At 37.0% G+C, this 16,863-nt stretch overlaps 1 long non-coding RNA gene across 3 annotated transcripts in view; it reads left to right on the plus strand.

Moving 5' to 3' along the window:
* The window catches only part of LOC123614779 (uncharacterized), an 873,628-nt gene that overhangs the window by 786,107 nt on the left and 70,658 nt on the right, over window positions 1-16,863 (plus strand). For all 3 annotated transcript variants that reach the window (XR_012508318.1, XR_012508313.1, XR_012508314.1), the window contains one exon: window positions 7,383-7,508. This is a non-coding gene — a long non-coding RNA (uncharacterized LOC123614779). The remainder of the gene's footprint in view (window positions 1-7,382; window positions 7,509-16,863) is intronic.

Genomic DNA, 16,863 nt, shown 5'->3' on the forward strand with positions numbered 1-16,863 from the left:
ACCTTGAGTATATGCTACAGATTGAATTATGTCCTCAAAATGGTATGTTGATACTCTAACCCCCAGTGTGATGGTATTTGGAAGTAAGGCCTTTGGGATGTAATGAAGGTATGGCCAGGAGAGGATTAGTGTCCTTATAAGAAGAGAGTCCAAATCTCCCTACCTCTCTCTACTATGTGAGGACTCAGTTAGAAGGTGGTAATCTATCAGCCAGGAAATGGTCTCTCACCTGTGGACCCTTTGATCTTGGACTTCCCAGCCATCCCAGAACTGTGAGAAATAAGTATTTATTTTTCAAGCCATGCAGTTCATGGTTTCATTAGGGCAGACTGAGTGGACTAAGCTAGTGTACAAGTCTGCTGTTTATATTTATGTGTGTCCGAAATATGTACAAGGTGGTGAGGTGAGGGGGCAGAGAACCAGAGGAAGAATTAAGAAAGCCTAGAATGCCCTGAGCCTGGAAGTCAGGGTTAGAAGCCTATTATTGCAGCCTATCTGGTTATAGGTTGTTGGGGCATCATCTTGAGAGATTTGAAAGATGCTACCATTTTCCTACCCCTCAGCTTGCCTAACTGAACACCATTACATGAGATAAATGTATATATGAAAATTTAGGGTGCCACAGAAAGGGACTTGGAGAGAAGTAAAACTGGGGGGAAAAAACATGAATTAAAGTAAAAAAAATATTGAAAGTAAATACTGATAAAAATAGGTAAATGCGTGTTAGGTGAATCAGACTCTCATGGTGAGGACTGAGATAGCTGGGCTATACCCAACACATGTGCTGTTCTGCCCACTGTTTTCACTCTTACACAGTTCCATTTGAAGGGCCGTCTATAAGGGCTATTTCTATTCTTGCAGTATTCCCAGTGTCAAGATTCATGAGGTCAGATGTAAAGATGAATTTGTTGGTTAAGCTGTTCTCTCCTAAGGGCAAGAAGCTTAATCTTTTTTTTTTTTTTCTGACCTTGTCTTGTCTGGAGATGAATCAATGAATCAAGTTAGGAATAGTAAATCATGAATAAATGATTTATGCTTGTCTTGATCAAGTATGATAGATTACTTGGGTTCCTGACTATTACTGTATATAAAGATTTATATAATATACAAGTGACTGTGGATTGGAGAAAAAACTGAGAGTTTTCCCCAAGGATATAGTCCTGTGTAACACTGTAAATGTTACTCCAAGTGAGCTAGTCCTTGAGAGGATAATGACTGGATATGATCAATTCAGTATGATTTTTTGGAGTTATTAACTCATTCTTCCTCATTATCACATCTTTTTCTTTTCCATTTAAAAGAATTTTTAGCCATAATATAATAATAATTTTTTTTATCAGTAATATGATACCAATAATTCCAAATCCATTTAGTAACAAGTTTGTCTTACTGATCCAGTCATTCAAATTTCTGTAGTTTTTCACAATCTTGGACCAGCAATGAACTAAAAGGAAATTGACTATAGTCAGGGATGAACTAAGAGCTAAGTGATTGAGTTTCCTCTGGATAAGCTCTCATAGGCCATGTAATTCTGAGATAGTGGAGGGAGGGATGGAAAGGACATGCCACCCCAAGAAAGCAAAGCCAATTCAACTTCCCAGGCTGCCATCTCCTAGAGATGAGCCAACTGATTCATCAACTTGTTGTGCATAATTTTCCGTGTAAGCCTTTTAAAAGAATAAATTGGGAGATGATTGACAAGTGATTATTTACTCTGGAATTGGGAGTGTATGTCACACACAGTATGTTGGAAGCTAAGGTTTGGGATGGAAAATAGTTTGATTTCCCTGGAAATTGAAATAACTATAGTTCTTCATAAACAGTATTACACAATGAAAAGCACTGCATGCCATGAATGTTGCTGTCATCAACAAAGTAGAAATCACGACAATGGTTTGAATTGTGTGCTTGGCAATCTGAGGACCCTGTAAAATCATTTTCTTGATCTTAAAAAATTATGTAAACGGTAATCAGTGTAAGATACAAATCTACATACTATGCAATTTCTGTTCTTTCCGTATTATAAACAATCAAAGAATAAGAGTTTTTAATGTCAACCATACCTTTACATTTTCAAGGGGGATGAATTAATTTGAAAGGAAATGTTAAACATATTCTGTACTGTATATCCCAAGGGAATAAAAAAAAAAATAACTAGGAAAATGCAGATGCAGAGGATCTTGAGAAAACACATTGTCTTGATGAAACCCAGAGACTTCATAAGAAAGAGCACTGGGATATTTTCAATCTATTCCAAAGGAGAACATTTGATCGCACTTTATGTAGATCACAGAAACACCCTTTGCTTTAATGAATAGTAAGGAGTAAAGCTTGTTTGTTTGCTTGTTTGTTTTCCACAGTCTTTTCTGAGGCTTTATTTTCTTTCTTGATATTGTGGTATTTCAAGTTCCATTCTGGGTGGATCTCTATGGATCTCTAACTTTTGAGAGCCATTTCATTTTTGAAATTCTTGGTCTCTTTAAAATTTTCATATCAGTAGTCCTCAGATACTAAAGGAAGATGGAAAAGGACATACGAGAAGCAATCTAAAATAGCTAACTGTACTATGTACTGTAAGTAATATAAAGAAGAATTAGACTGAGCCATTATTCCTAAGAAACAGTATCTGTGGGAACAGAGCAGACATAGAGTCACACAAGTAGGCTAGAACAAGAATCTTAGTATTCTGTGAGGTTGTGGGAGAGGAAGAGATCAGTTCTGTGAGGGGAGTTCAGTTCTTACTGGGGGCTTGTCGGTTTCAGGAAAAGCTTGTATTTAAAATCAATATTGAAATATGGAGAGGACTTTGAAATGTCAGGATATGGTAAAATGTATTATGTTAATAGGTAAGGTAGATATTAATAGGTAAGGTTAATGGATAATATGAATGGGCCATGTCTGTTGTAAATACTTTTCAAAGCACAGGGACAGTAAAATAGCACAGCATTTGAACTTGGAAGATTTCAGTGTGTGTTTATCAGATAATTCACTTATAATCAAACTTAACTTTTCTGAGCCCAAGATTTCTTGACCATAAAATGAGGATAATGTTAAAACCCACACTGATGTTGTGACAAATGTGATCACGTGATTGGTTTGATTAAAATAAAGCTTTCATTTCCCCACTTACTGCTGTCCACTGTGCTCTGTAAAATCCCCATCAACAGCTGAGCAAGGGGCTTCCTGAAAGATATCTCTGTGTGATTTCCTGCCTTTTCTTTCACTTTTATTAAAAACAATCTCATTTGAGTTGAGACTAGGTTTCAAACTTTAAAAATACTTCAGTTTCGGCACATAGACTTTTGGCTCCAGTCACATGGAGCAGAAAAGGGAGGGAGGTATCTTTCAGTCTCTCTTCTGTCTTCCTTTTTCCTCTCATGATGTTGGTCTTGGGACAAGGCAAAGAGAATTATAAATTGATCAATCCATAGAGAACAAAGATTGTTTTCTACAGAATTTTAATCATCCGTAGGAAGGTTGTACTCTTTTTTCCCCCCCTTTTGACTTAGCCTTTGTATGCATACTCTTTTTTATTCTCATAAATGTTTGAGTTAGATTTTCTTGAAATCTTAGCACATGGCTTCTGGAGAGAAGAATGAAGGGGTGCTAGTGGTTTTTCAGATTTCAGAGTCAAGGGATCCTGGTCATTCTCCATCAGTAGACTGTTTTCTTTCGATAATTGGGACCACTGAGCATACACTCTGATTCTCAGAACCCATCTTGGTTCAGGCCTTAGCCTCCAGCCCCATTCTTTCCTGATTTTCTCACGGCTGCCATCAACAAGTGACCCACATCTTGTCATATTTTTTCTGAGGTTTTCTGAGCTTTACCTCCTCTGAGTCCTGTGAACACTTTTCAAACCTACTCTCAATTCGTCCCCCGAGGGCTTACATTCTTTTCCATCTCAGCGTGGCTCACAGCACTTACCTCTGAGGCAAGGCCTTCCTACTCTTTGAGTGTAAATACTTTCCGGAGATTTCTGAGACCTTCTGCCGGTTAGACCCCTTTGCAATCCCCGCTTGGTTCACAGCATTGTTTCAATTTCCTGTATGGGCTTCCTGCCAGCCTCTGACTTTGTTCACTTATGTGCCATTTGGAGCTTGTCAGTTTTCTTCAAGTTTAAATAAACGTATAATTTATGCGTGCTTTCTATTTTTCTTTCTTTTTTTTCAAAGAGTGATAATATTCAAATCTAAGCTGCTGCCGTGTTTCTAATGGAAACACATCTTCGTTGAATTTTATGACTGCAACATCCTCATGTATCTCTCAAATTTTTAAATATATTTAATACAACACTCCAATCTGCTTAGTTTTGATAGGTGAAATTCTCCCTTAGACCCTGCTGCCTCTAATTTTTGCAGATTGGGGTAATGAAACTGTGGGTAATCATTAGTCAAATCTGTTTCACCTGCCTTCACTAATCAAGGTCGTTTTTTATTGTTGTGAGAAAAGACTTGATTGTCCTCTAAGCAGCACGTGGCCTAAATAAGACATTTGCCTGAATTACTTTCCAGGAATTTGGAGTCAGCTGCTAGTCAACCTAGTTTGAGCTAAGCTAGTTGAGACTGGATAAAACCCCTGACCCTCCAACTGGGCATGCGTGAGTGTTCGGCACTCTATCCTCAGATCTTGCTAACAGCGTCCAATTTAGACCCTGCAAAAGACTGCAGCCTAGTTACCGGGGCCAGGACTACAATCACCGCACCTTTGCCCAATCCCCTCTCCCACACTCCCCACACGTGGGGCCGCCCTGCTGCTTGATTGGTTATCCCTCAAATACCCAGAGCCCCTTGCCTCGGAGGAGGCGGGGCTATTTGTTTTCCTGGTTCCTCTCTTGGCTGCCTTGTGAATAAATCCGCTCTTTGCCGCAAACCGCGGCATCTCTGGGCTTTGGCTTGCCGCAGGCTGGGCAAACAGACCTGGTTCCGCGACAGTGGCAGGGAAGGACAAGAAGGTGAGTTTGTGAGAATGACAAAACCTCATGGCGTGCATGTAGACTACGTCAGTCTGAGCATGGGTACTCTCCATGTGTCTTTGGGGTGGGCAATCCTCGAGAATGCTCTCTGACCCAAGTTCCTTCACCTTCTGCTTAAACATGGAGGCAGATACCCCAGTGCGGCTTTGTGGGCAAAGAGGGGGCAATGTAAGCGCAGGTGGACCCACTTGGATGCTAATACTAGTGGTCTCAAGTTTTCACCTGTTTAGTTGCTCCTGGCTCTGTGGCTCTGGGATTCCTCCTGAAGGCTATAAAGCCCTCCTTTTTTGATATTATTCTTCTCTATGCATTCTTGGATGACTGGAATTTCTTATGTTTTCTGGTCCACTCAGGGAACCTCTTCCAGCTTAGGTTAATTTTTTTCTTGTTATTTCATTTTTTTGGGATATAAGATGGGTCAGAAAGGCTATAATGTATCTTTAGATCTCTACTTTTAGCTGGAAATCAAGTTTCCTTCACTTTCCATTATTTTGGTCATGTTCCTTTGGATATAGTCTTGTTTATCAGTGTTGTTCTTTTAAATTCGTGCACAGTACTGAATAAAACATTCTGTTAGCTCTGTCATAACAAATATGTCGGCCATCAGCTCCCTTGCCCTGCATTATATTTCTATGAATTTAGTATAAGATTAGATTAACACATTTTGGTAGTCATACCACATTCCTTCTTACAGAAATTAACACCAAAAAAAATTTTTTTTGGTAGATATAGTGATGGTAAGCTAGGCATTCCATATCTTAGTTGAATTTTTGCAGTTGAATTTTTGACCCATTTCACTCCTTTATTACAATCTTTTTGGATTTGGTTTGCTGTCTAATTTATTACCTATCACTGCATGTTTTCGTATAAATTATGATCTATATGGCCAAAGCTAAAAATAACTTTTTCAAAGGACTATTGTATTTTTTTGTTGAATACACAATTCACATACTAACTAATTTTAGGGACAGATTTTTAAATGTTATTTTCCATACTTTTCTAGAGAAACTATTCATTCATTAAATACTTGTTGAGCACCAAGTTGACCTCTAGACCCTAGAGATACAGCAAGTCAAATAGACTCTCATGGAGCTTGCTGGTGAGAGACAAGGGTGAGACTGTTTATACAAATACACTCACACAAACCCACACTCAAATTTCAAAGAACAGTATCAGTGAAAGATTATTGTTTTACAGAGAAGTAAACAAGATGATTTGATAGTTCCTGGGTGGCCACTGTAGACTTCCTGCTCCTAGTAAGTTATTGTCTTCTTGTTTACATACTAAGAAGTCTTCAAGAACATGTAACTTGAGAACATTTCCTGAACAGTTTCTAGCTACAGCCTTTCACATACCAGGGTGACGTAAAGCAAGTAAGTCTTCAAAATAAAATTTCATCAAGGATACCTAGCCAGGCGAGCCCCTAGGTAACCTAAGGGAGTGAGAATTACAATTCTCAAGTAAGTGGATGGTGTTATATATATTATAAATTTGGTTGCACCCATTAAGCAAATAAATCCAATGTTTTGTGTTTACTTTGATTATGATGAAAATATTTCCTGTTTTAACTTGGATGATCTAAATTTAATGTTAGAGAAATTGAGGCAATAGTATATACATGTAAAATTTTATATATATATGTAGGTGCGTTTTTTTTCCTGCAAATAATTACTTTGTCTTAGCAAAAATTGAGATTTTATAGCTAAAATCTATTTATTTCCCACTTGCTCAAGTTCTAATGTTGTTGCAGGTTGTTACTCTAGAATTATTCACAGGTGGCCTTTGCTTTTGGATCCCTTACTTATTTTAATCTTATAATTTTTTTCCAAAATTAATGCCCCCATAATGTCTATTCCCTTCCATAATTTTCACTCCATTGTCTAATCTGGGGGAAAATATGCGTTTCCATTCACTGGCGGTTGCAGTAGAAATTGGCATTGTCTGTAATAGTAAAATAACTATTGAAATTTAGAATTCATGGAGATCTTCCATTTCAAGATGGCAGATTAAATATAACATTTTTCCCCCTTACCATTTTAAAGCCCCATTAAAATGATAAAAAACAAATCAGAAGCAGAGGAAATTTTGTAGCAACAGACAAAATTGGAACAGTGCATTGCTGGACAAGTGTTTTCCATAGGTTTCCTAAAGTAGAAAATAGAGTGATTTTCCAAGGAAAAGGTACAGAAACATCTGCCTCTAAGGATGGAGGCCACATTGGTGATGATTGGAAACAAGTAGAGATGCTCCTCTCTCTTACCTTTGCCTCTCACCACCTCTCCCATGAGGAGGGCACTCCAGTGCTCAGTTGAACTGACACTTAAAGTCACATGGGGCAGAACTCTCCCTGGGCCTGTTGAAAAGTTTAAGCTCACAGAGGTATGTTACTTTCTCTTTCCTTTTTCAGGCAAGAGGATTAAGATTATCCAGACTCTTCCAAGCAGCTTTCATTTTTCCTTTTAATCATCTAATGAAGAAGTATATATTGGATGCCTACTTGGTGCCGAACACACAAGGCATTTGAGATCAAATGGTGAGTAAATAAGACATTGATTTTATGTTTATAAAATCTACATTCTGGTGAGGGAATCCATCATACATACACACACACACACTCAAAAATTACAACTGAAATAATTTCCATGACAGAAAAGTTTATGTTTCTTTGGGAACAAACAATAGGAGTATTTGATATGTCCTGGCACAATTTCATAAAAAGGTGAAAATCTACCTGGAATCTGAAGGATGAGCAGGAGGACCTAATGAGCAAATCGAGAAGGTAAGTGCATCCCCAGCAGTGACAACAGTATGTGTAAAGAAAGCCCTGTCTCAGGAAGGTGCCAGGAAAGCTCAAGATTATAACAAAAGGCCAATGAGATTAGACACGTGGGTATGGCCAGCATATACAGGGCAGCATAAGATGTGTGATGGTTAATTTTGTGTGCTACCTTGTCTGAACCACAGGATGCCCAGAGAGTTGGTTCAATATTATTTCCAGATGTGTCTGTGGCAGTGTTTCTGAAAGAAATTAACATCTGAGTTGGTGGGCTGAGTAAAGTAGATTGCCCTCCCCAGTGAGGGTGGATATCATCCAATTCCTGGAGAAACTGAATAGAACAAAACTGCAGAGGGTGGATAAGTTCACTCTCTGCCCAGCTGAGCTGGACCATCAATCTTCACTGCCCTCAGTGCTCCTGGTTCTCAGGCTTTCAGTCTTGAACTGGAATCTACACCAACAGCTCTCCAGCTTTCAGGCTTTCCAGCTAAACCACTGACTTTCCTGGGTCTCCAGCTTGCAGATGGCATATAATGGGACTTAACCTCCATAATCGCATAAGCCAGTGCCTTATATTAAATCTCTTCTAGATACATGCATACATATGTATTTCCTGTTGTTTCTGGTTCTCTAGAGAACCCTGACTAATACAACATACTAAGATCTAATTGTTTATAGAATTATGGGATTAAATCATTCTCCTTAAAATTTGAAAGTGTTGATGATAGTCTGATTTTAGTTAGACCTGTTGTAATTTGATTTTTTTAAAAAATAACTTTGTTTTGGTAACATTCTGTACAAGAGCCTTGCTGGACAGAGTATTCTTGGTTGTAGGTTTTTCCCTTCCTTCACTTTGAATATGTCATGCCCTTCCTTCTGGCCTGTAGAGTTTCTGCTGAAAAATCAGCTGATAACCTTATGGGAGCTCCCTTGTACGCTATTTGTTGCATTTCTCTTGCTGATTTTAATATATTCTACTTACCCTTAATCGTTGTCAGTTTGATGACTATGTGCCTTGGTATGTTCCTCTTTGGGTTGACCTTGTGTGGAACTCTGTGCTTCCTGGGCTTGAGTGACTTTCTTTCCAAGCTGGGGAAGTTTTTGGTTATTATCTCTTCAAAATTTTTTTCAGGTCCTTTCTCTCTCTCTCCTCTTTCTGTGACCCCTGTAATATGAATATTAGTGTTCTTCATATTGTCCCAGAGTTCTCTTAAAATACTCTAATTTCTTTTCATTCTTTTTTCTCTTCTGCAGTCATGATTTCCACTAATCTGTCTTCTAGCTCATTGATCCGTACTTCTGCCTAATTTAGTCTATTCTTGGTTCCTTCTAGTGTGTTATTCATTTCACTGATTTTATTCTTCAACTCTGGTTGTTCTTTATACTTTCTAACTCTTTGCTACAAACTTCACTCTGCATCTCTTCTCCTCCTGAGCTCTCTGATCATCTTCACAATCATTACTCTTCCTTGGGTAGATTGTTTATTTCATCACCACTTATTTCTTCTTCTGCAATTTTATCTTGTGACTTTGCCTAGAACATGTTCCTCTACCGCCTCATTTGGTCTAAGTTTTTATTTGTATTTTTGTGTAGGGTAGTTATTTTCTCGACCTTGGAGGAGGGCCCTCTGTAGGAGGTACCCTAAGCGTTCCGGCAGTGCCCTCCCCTCCCATCACCCAGGAGCCTGTGGCAGCTGGTCCCAGGGTAGATTCTGACCTGTGTTTATGGACTTGGTTTTGCAGTTTGTGAGATCAAAGTTTTCTAGCTTCTAATGTCTGCCCCTTGGTGGGTGAGACGGGTCTGGAGGCTGATGTAGGCTTCCGGGTCGGGGAGGCTGGAACCTGCCCACTGCTGGGTGGAGCTGGTTCTTTCTGGTGGGCCGGGCTGTGTGTAGCGGCAGCTGTGGGGTCAGCCTTAGGCAGTGTCTGCTGATGGGTGGGGATATGTCCCCATCTAGTTAGTTGTCTGGCCTGAGGCATCCCAGTTCTGGAGCCTAAAGGCTGTTGCATGGGGCCAAGTCTTGGTGCTAATGTCCAAGAAAGATGTCAGCCTTCAGGAAGGAGAGTTCATTCAGATGAACATCCCTGACTGTCTGCCACTGTCTGCCACTATGTCTATGCCCCCAGGGTGACCACAGCCACCACATACTCGCCCAGGAGACCCCCAAGCACATCAGGTAGGTCCAGCCCAGGCTTCTGTGAAATTACTGCTTTTGTTCTTGGTCCCAGTGAGCGTGGGATTTTCTGTGCGACCGTTAAGCATATAGTCTTTGATTCCTCCAGTAATCGAGGCCCACTGGCCTTCAGAGCCAACATTCTGGGGACTCCTTTTCCGGGTGCCAGACCCCCAGACTGAGGAGTCTGATGTGGTACTCGAAACTCTCACTCCCATGGGAAAACCTCTGCCATGTAATTATTCCCCAGTGTGTGGGTCGCCCACCTGGAGGGTGTGGGACCTGATTATACTACGAGTTGGCCCCTCCTGTCAGTCATCTTGTGGTTTCTTCGTTTTTAGCCACAGAAGATGCTTTCTGGTAGTTTCCAGTCTTTTTATTGCTAGTTATTCTGCAGTTAGTCATGGTTTTGGTTTGTCTGTGAGAGGAGGTGAGCTCCAGCTCCTACTCTGCCATCTTGGTCACCCTCTGCTTTGTTTTTACTTTCTAGAACATTTAAAACTTGGTGCTTTAAATTTTTACAGCATGTTTATGGTGACAAATCAGTAGGACCTTACAATGATTGTGCTCTCATTTTACCAAATTATCCTCCATTATTTTTTGTTAGTCTTCTCCCTCCATTTTTTCTGTTTTTTTTTTTATTACAAACTCTCGATATTTTTATTGAATTAAATTTTAACATAAATTTATCAGTTTTAAGTATACATTTTGAGGTTTGACAGATCTATTCAGTTACATAACCACACCCACAATCAAGATATAAAACATGTCCATCACCTCAAAAGTTGTCCTTTGCCCATTTTGCAATAAATGCCTTACCCTGCATCCTAGCATACCCTAATCCGGTTCTGCCACTATAAATTTGCCTTTTCTAGGAGTTCATGTAAATGCAGTATTACATGATGTAATTGCCAAGCGGTTCCCAAGCAGCAGCACAGTGGTAGAAGTTGCTAGATTGGCTTGCCAGAGACCCATAAATTTGGCTGGTAAGTGGACAATACTCCAGTTGGATTTTGAGAGTTTATTACACACAGCACAACAGACAGCATAAGCTTCATGTTGTCACCCATTTACCTTGCCCCCTCAAGTTCCATGGTGGGTGGTGCAAGGTGGGCCCAGGAGATTGCTGCACATTAGTGGATCTGTTAACAGCTAAGGACCCCTGAGTTAGGATACCTCTGGTCTTTTTAATAAGTTGTCATCAATCTACCCACCCTTTGCCCCAACAGGGAGACAATGTCATTATTATACTGGTTAGGAAACAGATCTGTCCTTTCACCTTGAGAAAGACACTATCTCTTGCTCCCAAGGAGCTTGAATAACAAACATTCTTGAAAAGAGGGTCTTCAACAAAAGCTATCACAAAATGTGTAGAAATGCCATGGAGAATTTTCTCCCAACACTAGACTTCTGAATATGACTTATTTCATTTAGCATAATGCTCTTAAGAGCTCTCCAGGTTATTGTGTATATCAGAATATTTGCTTCTTTTTATTCCTGGGAAGTAACCCATTGTGTGGATATACCACAATGTGTTGTATCATTTCAACAGTTCATGAATATTTGAGTCATCTCTGGTTTATAAAGAAATCTGTTAGGAGTCACATGGTGTATATATTTAATTTATAAGAGATTGTGAAATTGTTTCCCAGAGTGGCTGTACCATTCTCTTGCCAGCAGTAATGTATGAGCTTCAGCAGCTTCATATTGTTATGAAAATTTGGTATTATCATTCTTTGTGCAGAGGTAACTTATTACAGCTTTTTTGGACTTATTTTGCCAACTCTTCTTTGGTGAGATATCTGCTCAAAATTTTGCCCATTCTGTTTCAGATTCCTTTCCATTATAGGTTATTACAAGATATTGAATATAGTTCCCTGTGCTATAGAGTAGGTTCTTACTGTTTATCTGTTTTATGGGTAGTAGGTAGTATCTGCAAATCCTGAACTCTCAATGTATCCCTACCCTCACTTTCCCATTTGATAACCACAAGATTGTTTTCTATGTCTGTGAGTCTGTTTCTGTTTTGTAAATAAGTTCTCCTGTGTCTTTTTTTAGATACCACATATAAGTGATAACGTATGATATTTGTTTTTCTCTGTCTGACTTACTTCACTTAGTATGATACTCTCTAGCTCCATCCATGTTGCCACAAATGGCATTATTTCATTCTTTTTATGTCTGAGTAATAGTCCATTGTGTATATATTGCACTACTTCTTTATCCAGTCCTCTGTTGATGGACATTTAGGTTGCTTTCATGTCTTGGCTATTGTAAATAGTGCTGCTATGAACATTGGGGTGCATGTATCTTTTTGAATTAGAGTTTTGTTTTTTCTGGATATATGCCCAGGAGTGGAATTGCTGGATCATATGGTAACTCTAGTTTTTTTAAGGAACCTACATACTGTTTTCCATAGTGGCTGCACCAACTTACATTCTCACCAACAGTGTGGGAGTATTTCCTTTTCTCCACACCCTCTCCGGCATTTGTTATTTGTAGACTTTTTGATGGCCATTGTGACCAGTGTGAGGTGATATCTCATTGTAGTTTTGATTTGCATTTCTCTAATAATTAGTGATGTTGAGCATCTTTTCATATGTCTGTTAGCCATCTGTATGTTTTCTTTGGAGAAACATCTGTTTAGGTCCTCTGCCCATTTTTTGTTGGGTTTTTTGATTTTATGATTTTAAGTTGTATGAGCTGTTTTTATATATTGGAAATTAATCCCTTGTCAGTCATATCCTTTTCAAATATTTTCTGCCATTCTGTAAGTTGTCTTTCATTTTGTTTATGGTTTCTTTCACTGTGCAAAAGCTTGTAAGTTTAATGAGGTCCCATTTGTTTATTTTTGCTTTTGTTTCTTTTATTCTAGAAGATGGATCGAAAAAAATATATATTGCTGTGATTTATGTCAAAGAGTGTTCTATGTTTTCCTCTAGAAGTTTTATAGTATCCGGCCTTACATTAAGGTCTTTAATCCATTTTGAGTTTATTTTCGTATATGATGTTAGAGAATGTTCTAATTTCATTCTTTTACATGTAGCTGTTCGATTTTCCCAACACCATTTATTGAAGAGACTGTCTTTTCTCCACTTTGTGTTCTTGCCTCCTTGCCCACTGTTTTTAATTGTTGGTTGTTTTTGTTTTTATTATTGAGGTACAAGAGTTCTTTATATATTCTAAATAAGTTCCTTTATTATATATGCTTCACAAATAATTTTTCTCAATTACTTTGCTCCCGAATGGCTTGCTTCCTCTTTTTCTTAAAAATTCCATTTAAAGAGCAAAATTTTTAAATACTGGTAAGTTCAATGTATTTTAATTTATGGTTTTGTTCTTTCTTATCAAATAAATCATTGCTTAATTTATGGTCACAAAGACTTTCTCATGTTTTCTTAAAGTTTTATAGTTACTACCCTGATATTTGAGTCTATAATATATTTCAAGTCAATTTTTTATATATTCTGTGAGATATGTGTCAAGGTTCATTTTTGTTGATCTATCTATATAGTTATTTCTGGTCTGTTAATATAGTGAACTACATTGACTTTTATGTTAAAACATTTTGTATTCCTAAAATAATCCCCAGTTAATATGGATGTCCTATTTTAAAATATCACTCTAATCTGCTAAACTTTTTAAAAGAATTTTAAACCTGTATGCATTATGCAGTTTTCCTTTTTGTAATTATTTTACCGTTTTGATTATCAAGACAGTGCTGGCCTCATAGAGTAAGTAGGAAAGTATTTCTTCCTCTGCAGTTTCTGAAAGAGTGTGTCTAAAATTTGTATTATTTTTCTTAAATAGTTTTTAGAATTCACAAGTGAATCAATGTCACCTTGGTGTTTGCTTTGTGAAATATTTAAACAAAAATCAAATTAATTTTAAGGTTATTTAGTTTACTTACTTTTTCTTGAAGAAAGTGTGGTATTTTATATCTTGCAGAGAATATGAATAAAGAAATAAAGATTATGATTCAGCTGTTGTTCAGTGGAATGTTCCATAAATGTCAATTAGATCAAGTTGGTACATACATTCTTTAAGATTGTTACATCCTCTTGATTCAAATTTTAGATTACAAATTTATCACTTTGAAATGTTTGCTTTTATTATTGAAGTATAGTTGATTTACAATATTATACTTGTTTAGCTGTACAGCGTAGTAATTCAGTATTTTTATAGATTGTAGTTCATTTAAAGTTATTACAAAATAATGGCTATAATGTCCTCTGCTGTACAATCATTGTTGCTTATCTATTTTATACATAGTAGTTTACATCTATTAATCCCATACCCCTATTTTGCCCCTCCCCTCTTCTCTTTACCCACTGGTGACCACTAGTTTGTTTTCCATATCTCAAGTCTATTTCTGTTTTGTTGTATACATTCATTTGTTTTATTTTTTAAATTCAACATGTAAGTGATAACACTGGATTGGTATTTGTCTTTCTGTGACTTATTTCATTAAGCATAATACTCTAGGTCCATCTACATTGTTGTAATTGGCAGAATTTTGTTGTTTTCTTTAAGGCTGAATAATATTCCATTGTGTGTGTGTGTGTAGATCCACATCTTTATCCTTTATCTGTTGATGGACACTTGAGTTGCTTCCATATCACAGCTTTTGTAAATAATGCTGCTGTGAACATTGGGGTGCATGTAACTTCTCGAATTAGTATTTATTTTCTACAGATATATACCCAGCAGTGAAATTGCTGGATTATATTATAGTTCCACTTTTAGATTTTTAAGGAAACTGCATACTGTTTTCCACAGTGGCTGCACCAATCTTCATTTCCATCAACAGTGCAAAGGGTTCCCTTTTCTCTACATCCTCACCAACATTTTTATTTGTATACTTTTTGGTGATAGCCATTCTGACAGGTGTGAAGTGATAACCTTGCTGTTTTTGATTTTCATTTCTTTAATAGTTAGCCATGCTGAGCATCTTTTCATATGTCTGTTAGCTATCTGTATATCTTTTGTGGAAAATTGTTCAGGAGACCTGAATACAGGTCTTCTGCCCATTTATTCTTATTGGGTTATTAGGTTTTTTTGATATTGAGTTGTATGAGCTGTTTATATATTTTGAATATTAACCTGTTATCAGTCATATCACTTGCAAATATTTTCTCCCATTCAGTAGGTTGTCTTTTGCTGATGGTTTTCGTTGCTGAGGAGAATCTTTTAAGTTTAATTAGGTCCTGTTTGTTCATTTTTGCTCTTGTTTCCTTTGCGTTAGGAGACAGATACCCCCCAAAATATTACTATAATTTATATTAACATGTTCTACCTCTGTTCTTCTAAGAGTTATGGTTTCAGGTCTTGTATTTAGGTACTTAATCCATTTTGAGTTTATTTTTGTATGTGTTAGGAGGAAATGTTCTTACCTCATTTTTTTACATGTAGCTGTCCAGTTTTCCAGCCTCACTTATTGAAGAGACTGTCTTTTCTCTATTGTATATTCTTGCCTCCTTTGTTGTAGATTAATTGGCCATAGGTGCCTGGGTTTGCTTCTTGTCCATCTATCCTGTTCCATTGGTCTATATGTCTCTTTTGGTGCTAGTATCATACTGCTTTGATTACTGCAGCTTTGTAGTATAGTCTGAAGTCAGGGAGCATAATACTTCAGCTCCATTCTTTTTCCTAAAGATTGCTTTAGCAATTTAAGATCTTTTGTAATTTTATATAAATTTTAGTATTATTTATTCTAGTTCTGTGAAAGATACGGGTATTTTGAGAGAGACTGCATTAAATCTGTAGATTGCTGTGATTAGTATGAACATTTTAACCATATTAGTTCTTCTAATCCAAGAGCATAGAATATCTTTCCGTTTCCTTCTAACATCTTCAGTTTCCTTCACCAGTGTTTTACAGTTTTCAGCATATAGGTCTTTTTCTTCCTTGGTTAAGTTTATTCTTAGGTATTTTATTCTTTTTGATGCTATTTTAAATGGGTTTTTTTTTGTTATTGTTTTTTTCTTATGGTTAATTTATTAGTGTATGGAAAAGCAACAGATATCTATATATTAATTTTGTATCCTGCAACTTTACTGAATTCATATATTAGCTCTAATAGTTTTTTGGTGGAGACTTTAGAGTTTTCTATATACAGTATCACGCCATCTTCAGATAGTGCCAGTTTTACTTCTCCTCCAATTTGGATTCTTTTCTTTTTCTCTTTTTTTCTTACCTTCTTTCCTTCCTTTCTTCCTTCCTTCCCTCCTTCCTTCTTTCTTTTCTTTCTTTCTTCTTTCATATATTTTTTGTCTGATTGTTGTGGCTAGGACTTACAATACTGTGTTAAATAGAATTGTCGAAGAGTGAACATCCTTGTCTTCTTCTTGTTTTTAGAGGAAAGGCTTTCTGTTTTTCACCACTGAGTATGATGTGACCTGTGGGTTTATCATAAGTGACCTTTATTATGCTGAGATATGTTCCCTCCCTACCAACTTTGATGAGTTTTTATTATGAATGGACATTAAATTTTGTCAAATGCTTTTTCAACATCTATTCAGATGATCATGTGTTTTTTTATCCTTTTTGTTAATGCAATATGTCACAGTGATTATTTGCAAATGTAAAACATTCTTGCATCCCTGGAATAAATTTTAATTTCATTGATTTCTTTTCTTCAGTATACAATTTACTGTTAATCCTTTGAGTTTATGTGGAAATTTTTTATTTCTCCACACTTCTAGAAGTTTTATCTAGGTCTTTTTTATAACTTCCATTTCTTTCCTCATAAATTTTATATTTCCCTTAATATTTTGAGCATAGGGAGACTATTATAATAACTTTTTCATACTGTTAGCTATTAATTCCATAACTTCTGTTATTTCTAATTTCTTTCAATTAGTTGGTTTTTACTCTAATTATATGTCATTCATATTTTCTTGTTCCTATGCAATTACTTATTGGATGCCTCACATTGTA

The sequence above is a fragment of the Camelus bactrianus genome, chromosome 1 (genome assembly GCF_048773025.1).
Source record: "Camelus bactrianus isolate YW-2024 breed Bactrian camel chromosome 1, ASM4877302v1, whole genome shotgun sequence".
NCBI classification, from domain to species: Eukaryota; Metazoa; Chordata; class Mammalia; order Artiodactyla; family Camelidae; genus Camelus; species Camelus bactrianus.